This window comes from Canis lupus, chromosome X (assembly GCF_048164855.1).
Source record: "Canis lupus baileyi chromosome X, mCanLup2.hap1, whole genome shotgun sequence".
Taxonomy (NCBI): Eukaryota; Metazoa; Chordata; class Mammalia; order Carnivora; family Canidae; genus Canis; species Canis lupus.
Window position 1 is genome coordinate 91567450 of NC_132876.1, and position 9816 is coordinate 91577265.

Below are 9816 nucleotides of genomic sequence, written 5' to 3' on the forward strand. Positions count from 1 at the left end.
ATGTACTTACGGCTATTTGCAATTCTTTTTCCTTGAACCGCCTCTTCGTGCTCTTTGCCCATTTTTCCATTAACTTGTTACCCTTTCTTTTATTGAATTGTAAGATTTAAGGGTTTTAAATAAGGGTGAGATACACTCACATTTCAGAAAATTCTTTTGCTATCTAGTGCCACATTGATATTACCGTTTATTCCCTTGACTAATGTGCCCATATTTTAGTGATTTCTGATGAATCTGGACATAAGTGTCTCCGACGCTCTCAGGAGGAGCAGAGCTACTGTGAAAGTGTGAAGCTTATAGAATCTCATAGGCTAAGTCTCACTGAGGAAGAGTTTTATTCTTTCCTGAAGTTTGTGGGTTAGGCAGAAAATGACAGTTGCCAGGAAATTTGACAAAAGAAAAAGAGCAGATAGATTATATCTTCCGAAAATAAAATAAACATTGGATTTGTCAGACTATTTCAAAATTAGGAAATAAAAGATATACCAGCATTGTATTAGTTTCTCTAAAATGCTGCTTTCATTTCTCTCTGAAGGTCAGAAACATTTCTTCTCACTCCTCTTTGGAGAATTCACACTTGGTTAATGAAGGCAATCCTTTTCCAGGACTGAACTTCCCATTTTCCCTTATACACACTCTGAACTCCCCAAGTGGGCATTCATGCCCTTTCAGACCTGGCTATGACCTACCTTTCCAGGAAGATTTGTCCGTGTTCTAAAATGCGACATCGCTGTTCTATCCTCAGTAGACGTTAGCCTTTCCTCTTCTTGGGCTTTGTGGTCACGTCCTCATTCCTTGGAGAGTTCCCCACCATGGCCCATCTGGCCCCCAAGGTCAGCCAGGTCCTATTTCTCTTTGAAGTCTTGATTCCTTCGCTCCCACAGGGTCTCCTAGACCCCACCCTCCCCAGCTGTTTGCCTTTTCTTTAGGCTTTTATTTAACCTCTTTTATGAGTGAATTTTGTTTCTCCAATTGGTTAGAAGGCTCTTGAGGTCAAGAGTCCTGTAGTAGAGTTCTTGTGCCCCCCATAGCATAGCTAAGCACCCCCATATTTACTAACTGAATGACATGAATAGGATATTGGGATGCTTCCAGTATGTGATGTGAGGTCCTTCTCAAAACTTTCTACTACAAGGTGCTTGCTTCTGGCCATTCCTTCTCTGCCCCAGCCTGGTGACCCACATCCTCCATCTATCCTTCAACGCTGGGGTACTCCAACTGCTCAGTCCTTCTCCTTCTGCTCTGGAAAAATCTCCTCCATCCCTTATTGTCTGCCATCGGTTACTTAAGAGTGTAGCCTGAACAACCTCTGAAGCCAAACCAGGCTCACCTGGCTGATATTCATATGTCCTTCAGGCATCTGCACCTACATGTCTCTGAGGCAGCCAGACTTAACCTCTCATACTTATTGCTGTCTGCCAGCCCTGTTCCTGTTTATGTGTCTTCCATCTCCATGGTGGCCCCACCACCCTCCCTGTCATTCAAGCTAGAAATCTAAGAGTCGACCTTGATACCTTGTTTGGCCCCCTTTCCTACATCCAATCAATTGCCAGACTCCACCAAGTGTGACCCTCTTCCATGACAACTATCATTGCCTTAGCTAAGGTTTGCATCATGCCCAGATAATCGTAGCCACTTTTTCCTTTGTCTCTCTGGCCTTAATCTCCTGACCCTCAAATCCTTCTGGAATGATTACTTTCCCCTACTCAAACAGTTGTCCAGCTCTTTTTTCGCTACAGGGCAAGGTCCCTGATTCTTAGCCTGGTGTATAAGGCCCATGGAGCTCAGTCCCTGTCTCCGCTCCTCCTGCTGTGTCTTACAACTCTCACTGAACACGGCAGCAACACAGCGCCACTTATGCTACCTGCCCACCACCCACCCCAGCACCATCCTATTCTTGTCTCCTTGCCTTTTACTCCAAATGTCTGCCTTGGCTCTAACATTCTTCTACCTTTTCTCTGCCTGGCTTCCTGTATTCATCCTTTAACATTAGACTCAGGGTGCCTTTCCCCAGGAAGCAAAGCATTCTCTGATATCTGATTCCCCCCATTGTGGTTCCCACTCCCAGCCTAAGCAATACCCCTTCCAAATCACTGCTTTCACACAGAATGTAATATTCTATTTATTTATGATATTTTTCCTTTCTTGTATTGGGCTTCCCACTTGATTGAGAGCTCTATGAGGACAGGGTTCATATTTTATGCATCTTTAATCTGACACATATTAAATGCCCAGTTTGTTGAATGAAACAACATGAGTGTTTATTTCTCCTCCGTGTATAGACAATCATAGTGATATATGAATGGAATTGTTGAGGGTATTTCACAATCCAGCTTCTAGTGTGTACTCTACAGAAGGTACGTCTTTGTGCCTTTGCGTGGGGTAAGAGTTTCAGAAATTGGTATGAATGCCATGATTTATTACACACCTTTGATACTTGTTTATTCGTTCCTTTGCAACTTGGCTAAACATCAACCTGGTATTACAGAGCCGAAGAAGCAAACTCTATCCTGCTGTGACATGACTAGAAGAGATTGAGTGTGTATGGCAATGGGTGGCCTTATAAAACCAGACTTATTTGGATATCGCTTCTGGGATCCCAGAGACCATGAGCTGCCCCATGATGAGGTAACCGCAAGCATAAGCCAGAGTAAACCAAGCAGCAACAAGGGTGCAGGGGCCAGTAAGGCTGGAGCTGGAGGGGAACAGAAAAGGAATCGGGATTGCAGTGTACTTGTGCAGCTGCTACCTTTGGCACCTGCAGAAATATTTCTTACCAAATGGTGACCGAAGCATCAGAACAGGTGCGCAAGAAAAACTGGGCAATTTCATCTTGGTTTCCGGTTCTTGGTACGGAAAGATGATAAACTCAAATTCCGGTGAACATGTAGGAGGCAATTATCTGCAGTCTATCTCGAGTCGCTGCAGGGGTGAGTGGGTTCTCAGGGTAACCTGGGGGTCAGCTGGTCTGCTTCTGTCCCCTAGCGGTTGGCTCAGAATCATTGATACACCTTAACCTTGCGCAGTGCTTGGCTTTCTGTACAGGAAAGGGGAGACCATGGTCTCTAGAAACGAAGAAGAGGGAGTATCTTTGCGTGGTGGCCCGCACCTTGTAAAATTGGAGCTTCCAGAGTGTCTTTCATTTTTCGTGTAGCTACCTAGTAACTACCTAGAGGCTGACCTATAAAGAACTTCACCAACTCTTACTTTGCTTAAGTCTGGCCATGCCCTCAAAAAATATCGTGGCTTCTTTATTCTGGTAAGAATGATTGACACATTGATTTTATTACCTTCATCCTGTTTAGAATTATTAATAGTTCGTTGTTCCGCTTGATCTTCCTTCCCTGTTAATCTTTGTGAGATTTGTGGTTTGTAATCGTTTTGTAGCCGGCATTCTCAAATAATGTAGTTTTCGTTTTACATTAATCTGAGATGGAATGTTATTGGGCAAAATACCCCTTAGGAGTATAATGAAAAGGACCTATTAATTTTCAGGCCAAGAGGGCTAATTACTCCCCTCCCCCTTAAGTCTGTATTAATTGCTAATAACTTTTTATAGAATTGAGTACATGAAGCTAATTTTGATTTCTTCTTTCCAATGTATAGCATATCTGAAATATTTGGCCGGAACAAGAAAAGGAGCTTTAGAAGGTCAGGTGCTTAATAAATATGCTTTATGATATTGCAGTTTGTAAATGAGTCAAAATTGAAAGAAACTGGGGGCTCTGAGAGGGAATGCTCATGGTTTTAATTAAAGTGGACTGCAGTTGGGAGGCCTGAACATTTTATGGACCCTCACATGGGCAATACTTTATGGGAGATACTTTGTAACACCATTATGGAAACATTTTAAAAGAGATAGTGTTCAAGAGGTGATTTTTTAAAAAAAATATGACAATTTATTATTTTTTTTATAATTCTGTGGATTAAGAATTGAAGTAAGGGTCAGCTGCATGGTTTCTGTTCCCATAAAGTTGGCTGGAGTGGTCCATGTAGCTGTGTTCATCCGGGAACTTTGCTGGGGCTAGCCAGTACAAGATAGCCTCTCAACTACAGAGCTTCTCTTTTGTGGTTTCTAATCATTCAGTTATCTTTCCTGGGCATTGTGACAGCCTGATAACTGGGATCCGAGAATGCAAAAACAGAAGCCACCAGGATTTCTGTAAGGTTTAGGTCTAAAACAGAGACGTCACTTGGACCACATTATACTGGTTGGACCAGTGTAAAGTAAGGCTCATTTAAGAAAATATAGAATGGGGCAGCCCGGGTGGCTCAGCAGTTTAGCGACGCCTTCAGTCCAGGGCGTGATCCTGGAGACCTGGGATTGAGTCCCATGTCGGGCTCCCTGCATGGGGCCTGCTTCTCCCTCTGCCTGTGTCTCTGCCTCTCTCTCTCTCTCTCTCTCTCTCTCTCTGTGTCTCCATGAATAAATAAATAAAATCTTTAAAAAAAAAGAAAATATAGAATGTAATGATCACTATAAAGCTATTCAGGTAACACAGAAATATATTTATTTATGTTTAGTTTCCCCCCACTCCTGCAAATAGAGGCCACATAGTGTGGTAGAGGTGGTTAAGTGTGTAGCCCTGGGCTCAGTCCCATTCAGTGATAATCCCAGCTCCACTGGTGTGACCTTGGGAAAGTTGCTTAACCTTCTTGTTGCTCAGTTTATTAATCTGTAAAATGAGGATAATGAGAGTGCTTCCTAATTCATTCTGTTCCTGGGAAGATTAAATGAGATCATGTCCGTAAAGCCTTTAGAACAATGCCTGACATTCATGTCATAAATGTCTGCTATTTTTAGTATTAAAAGAAATTCTCATATTTGCACCCCTGTTCATAACAGCCTTATTCACAGTAACCAAGACACGGAGGCAACCCAAATGTCCACCTTCAGATGAGCAGCTCCACAGAATGTGATATATCCAGACGCTGGAACGTTATTCAGCCTTGGAAAAAAAGGAAGGAGATTCTGAACGTGCCACAACATGGACAAAGCTTGAGGACATCATGCGGAGTGACATAAGCCAGTCACAAAGAGACAAAAAAATCTTGTATGATTCTACTTACATGAAGCATCTAAAGTAATCACACTCAGAAAGAGAAATGAAACAAAAACAAAGTTAGAATGGGTATCAGGGGCTGCCAGCAGGTTGAGAGAGAGAGTTGGTTTAATGGGCAGAGAGTTCCAGATCTGCAAGAAGGAAAAGTTCTGGAGATTGAAGTCACAGCAACACGAATATACTTAGCACTACTGAACCGTGTACTTGCCAACAGTTAACATGATAAGTTTTTTTTAAAGATTTTATTTATTTAAGAGAGACACACACAGAGAGAGGCAGAGACACAGACAGAGGGAGAAGCAGGCCCCATGCAGGGAGCCCGATGCGGGACTCGATCCCGGGTCTCCAGGATCAGGCCCTGGGCCGAAGGTGGCGCTAAACCGCTGAGCCACCCGGGGATCCCAACATGATAAGTTTTATGTTATTTTCCTTACCATAGTTAGAAAAAAAAAGACGTTCTCTTCTGAACGTGAGGGAGTTTCTAGGGCGCTGGGAACATTCTATATCTTGATCTGGGTGCTAGTGATACGAGTAGGCTTAGTTTGAGAAAATCCATCAAAGCCATGTTTATGATCCGAGCACTTTCTGTGTGTCTCTTACACTTTAACGAAAAGTTTAGAAACAGAGATACTCCCTTCCTTCGGTGACTTGGCGCTTGCAATCGCAGTGCCAGGAAAAGCACACGATTGCTTATAGTAGCAAAATCTTAAAACGTTAGCATATACAGAGATGACAATTCCGTCAAAGGGAAATGACTCTTAAGCCACAGCGGGTGTGTTAAGAATTCAAGGAATTCAACCACCCTTCATACAATGTCACGACCTGAATAAACTTTATGTAGGAAAATGTGACACAGTTCTTGCTAACTTGCACAAGAACTTTCTTCACTTTTTAAATCAATCATCATGCTTTGGGTAGACTCGGAAGAACTCAGTGACACAAAATATACCTTTTATTTATTTATTTTTGCATTCTTGACATTTTTTCCTTTTTTTTTACATATTTTTTTAATTGGAGTTCAATTTGCCAACATGTAGCATAACACCCAGTGCTCATCCCATCGAGTGCCCCCCTCAGTGCCCATCACCCAGTCACCCCCACCCCCGCCCACCTCCCTTTCCACCACCCCTCGTTCGTTTCCCAGAGTTAGGAGTCTCTCATGTTCTGTCTCCCTTTCTGATATTTCCCACTCATTTTCTCTCCTTTCCCCTTTATTCCCTTTCACTATTTTTTCAAAATATACCTTTTAAAAAATAATGAACAAAAAATGGTGGACATAAAGATTTTTATAACAGCTTGAAATATAATTCACTTCCTACAATTCACTTATTTAAATGGACAATTCAGTGATTTCAGTATATTTGCAGAGCTGTGCAACCGATTCTAGAACATTTTTATCATCCCCCAAAAGAAACCCTGCACCCATTAGTAGTCACGCCTTATTTCTCCACAATATCCACACATTCTCCCCAATCCCGAGGGAACCAGTAATCTACCTTCTGTGTCTATACATGGGGCTCTTACTTATATTCATGGAAGTAGAATCATACCAACATATGATCTTTTCTGACCGGCTGTTTTCACTTAGCATGTTTTTCAGGCTCATCCATGTTGTAGCATGTGCCAGCACTTTCCTTTTGTTATCCAGTAATATTCTATTGTACAGACGTACCACATTTTCTTTATCCATTCATCACTAGATGGACCTTGGGGTTGCTTCTACTTTGGGGCTATTATGAGTAATGCTGCTGTGAACCTTTGAACACAAGTTTCTGTGGAACAGATATTTTCATGTCTCTCCCGAATGGAACTGATGGGTCTGTACATACATTCGGGACACAATACATTGCACATATTCAAAATGCACAACTTGATAACTTTTGACATAAGCTACACCAGGGAAACCATCAGCACCATTGTGATCATGAACAAAGCACCCCTACCCCAAAATTTTGTGTCCCTTTGCCCCCTCCCTTCTGCTCCACCTTATCCCCACCCCTGGCCCCAGGCCACACTGATCTCATTACTGCCACATGGTGGAGCTTGTATTTTCCAGAATTTTCTATAAATGTATCACACAGTACATGTTTTTCTTTGGTCTGGATTTATTTCACTCAGCATTTTGAGGTTCATCCATGTTAGTATGTGTGTGTGTGTGTGTGTGTGTGTGTGAATAGTTCATCCCAATTTGTTTATCCATTCACCTGTTGATAGACATTTGTGTCATTTATAATTTTTGGCTATTACAAATAAAGCTATTGTAGCCATTCATGGACAAATATCTGTAGGGACCCATGCTTTCATTTCTCTGGGTAAATAAATACCTAGGAATTTAATGGATAGATCATATGATAAATGTTTCTTGAACATTTTTTAAAGATTTATTTATTCATGAGAGACACAGAGAGAGAGGCAGAGACATAGGCAGAGGGAGAAGCAGGCTCCATGCAGGGAGCCTGACGTGGGACTCGATCCCGGGACTCCAGGATCATGACCTGAGCAGACACTCAACCTCTGAGCCACTCAGGTGCCCCTGTTTCTTGAACATTTTAAAAAATTGACAGGGGATCCCTGGGTGGCTCAGCGGTTTGGCGCCTGCCTTCAGCCCAGGGTGCAATCCTGGAGTCCCGGGATCGAGTCCCACATTGGGCTCCCTGCATGGAGCCTGCTTCTCCTTCTGCCCGTCTCTCTCTCTCTCTCTCTCTCTCTATCATGAATAAATAATAAATAAAATCTTAAAAAAAAATTGACAAAATATTTTCCAAAGTGGTTGTGCCGTTTTGCATTCCTGCCTGCAGTGTATGAACGTTCCAGTTAGTGTGGTCAATCAACACCTAGTACGAGTAGATTAGTTAATTTTAGATTTTGCAACTGGTAAATGGCGATAGCTCATTGTGGTTTGAATTTCCATTTCCCTAATGACTAATGATATTGATCTTATTATCATGTACTTTGCTGTCTGTATATCTTCTTTGGTAAACGTCTGTTCAAATATTTTGCCCATTTTTGGGGGGGGGTGTTTTCTTACTGAGTTTTGTGAATTTTTAATACATCTGGTATACAAGTCCTTTATCAGATTCATGGTTAGTAAAGGTTCTCTTCCAGTCTACAGCTTGTCATGGTATTTTCTTTTCAATGGCTTATCTAAGAAATAACCCAACCTAAAGCAAATATTTTCTCCTGTTTTTTTTTCTTTAACTTTTATGGGTTTACATTTTATATTAGGTCTGTGATGAATTTTGAATTAATCTCTCTGTGCAAGATGTGAATAGAAGTTCAGTTTTTTGCATGTGGATATCCAAGTGTTCCAGCACCATTTGAGGCAAAGGCTGTCTTTCCTTTATTCTATTGTTTTTGAGCCTTTGTGAAAAATCAATCGTCCATGTATGCATGGATCTATTTCTGGACTTTCTGTTCTACTCTGTTTATCTCTTTAACTGCCTAACTTCAATACCACACTGTTTTGATTACTGATGCTTTATAATATCTCTTGAAATCAAATAGTGTTAACCCCCCAACTTTCTTCTTTTTCAGCTATTTTGGCATTTTCATATGAATTTTAGAATCAGCATGTCCTTTTCTAAAAAAAAGAACAACAACAACAAAAAAAAAACCAAAAAGCCTGTCAGGATTTTGATTAGGACAGTACTGAACTGATCAGTTTGAGGGGAACTGACATCACTGTTGAGTTTCTGAACCATTAATGAGATCTCTCTTATTTGGCTCTTCCTTAATTTCTCTTAGCCATGTGTTTTTAGTTTTTAATATATGGACCTGATACATATTTGATAAAATTTATCACCAAGTGTTTCATATTTTTTGATGTTGTAAATGGTATTTTTCAATTTTTAATCTCTGATTATTCATTGCGGACTCATTGATTCACTTTTCATTTTTGAAATTCCATCAGATTTTTTTTTTTTTTTTTTTTTTTTTTTTTTTAAATTTTTATTTATTTATGATAGTCACAGAGAGAGAGAGAGGCGCAGAGACACAGGCAGAGGGAGAAGCAGGCTCCATGCACCGGGAGCCCGATGTGGGATTCAATCCTGGGTCTCCAGGATCGCGCCCTGGGCCAAAGGCAGGCGCCAAACCGCTGCGCCACCCAGGGATCCCTCCATCAGATTTTTTACATCAAAAATCTGTGAATAAAGGCATTTTATTTCTTCCTTTCCAGGCTAGAAGCATTTTATTTCTTTGTCTTGTCCAATTGTCCTGGCTAGAACTTTCAGTATAAGGTAGAGGAAAAGATGCTAATTCCTGAGATAAAACCTATGTATTAAAACTTGTTATTGTTTTTATATATTGCTGGGCTTCATTTGCTGCCATTTTGTTTAGCATGTGTCTATCTGTTCATTCTATGAATATAATGCGGTTTATTCATTATGCTGTTCATGGATATTTGAGTTGCTTCTGCTTTCGGGCTATTGTGAATAAAGCTGCTATGGATATTCTTGCTGGACCTTTTAGTGAACATATGCACTCAATATCTTGAGACATATACCTAGGAAGAGCATATTATGAACCATATCTGAGTACTCTTAACATATCCATTTTAACAGTGTTGGTGATTAATTTTTGCCCTTCTAATCCCCAGGGCGTTACCCTAGCTACCACTAAGCAGAGGATGCCATTCATGGCCTCCTTTTCTTCTCCTCGGGAAGAGTCCCTTCCCCTCCAAAGGCCATCGGAAATGAGGATCACTTGCAGCAGGAGGGCCCTTGCACACGTTCCAAAGCTCCCTTGGAGGGTT

General features: G+C 41.2%; 1 long non-coding RNA gene across 1 annotated transcript; it reads left to right on the plus strand.

Annotated features, from left to right (window-relative positions):
• Positions 1-2713: 2713 nt before the first annotated feature.
• On the plus strand, positions 2714-7349 carry LOC140627531 (uncharacterized). Its single transcript, XR_012026225.1, has 3 exons — positions 2714-3259; positions 3607-3651; positions 4847-7349. It is a non-coding gene; the product is annotated as an uncharacterized lncRNA (long non-coding RNA).
• The last annotated feature ends 2467 nt before the right edge of the window (positions 7350-9816 follow it).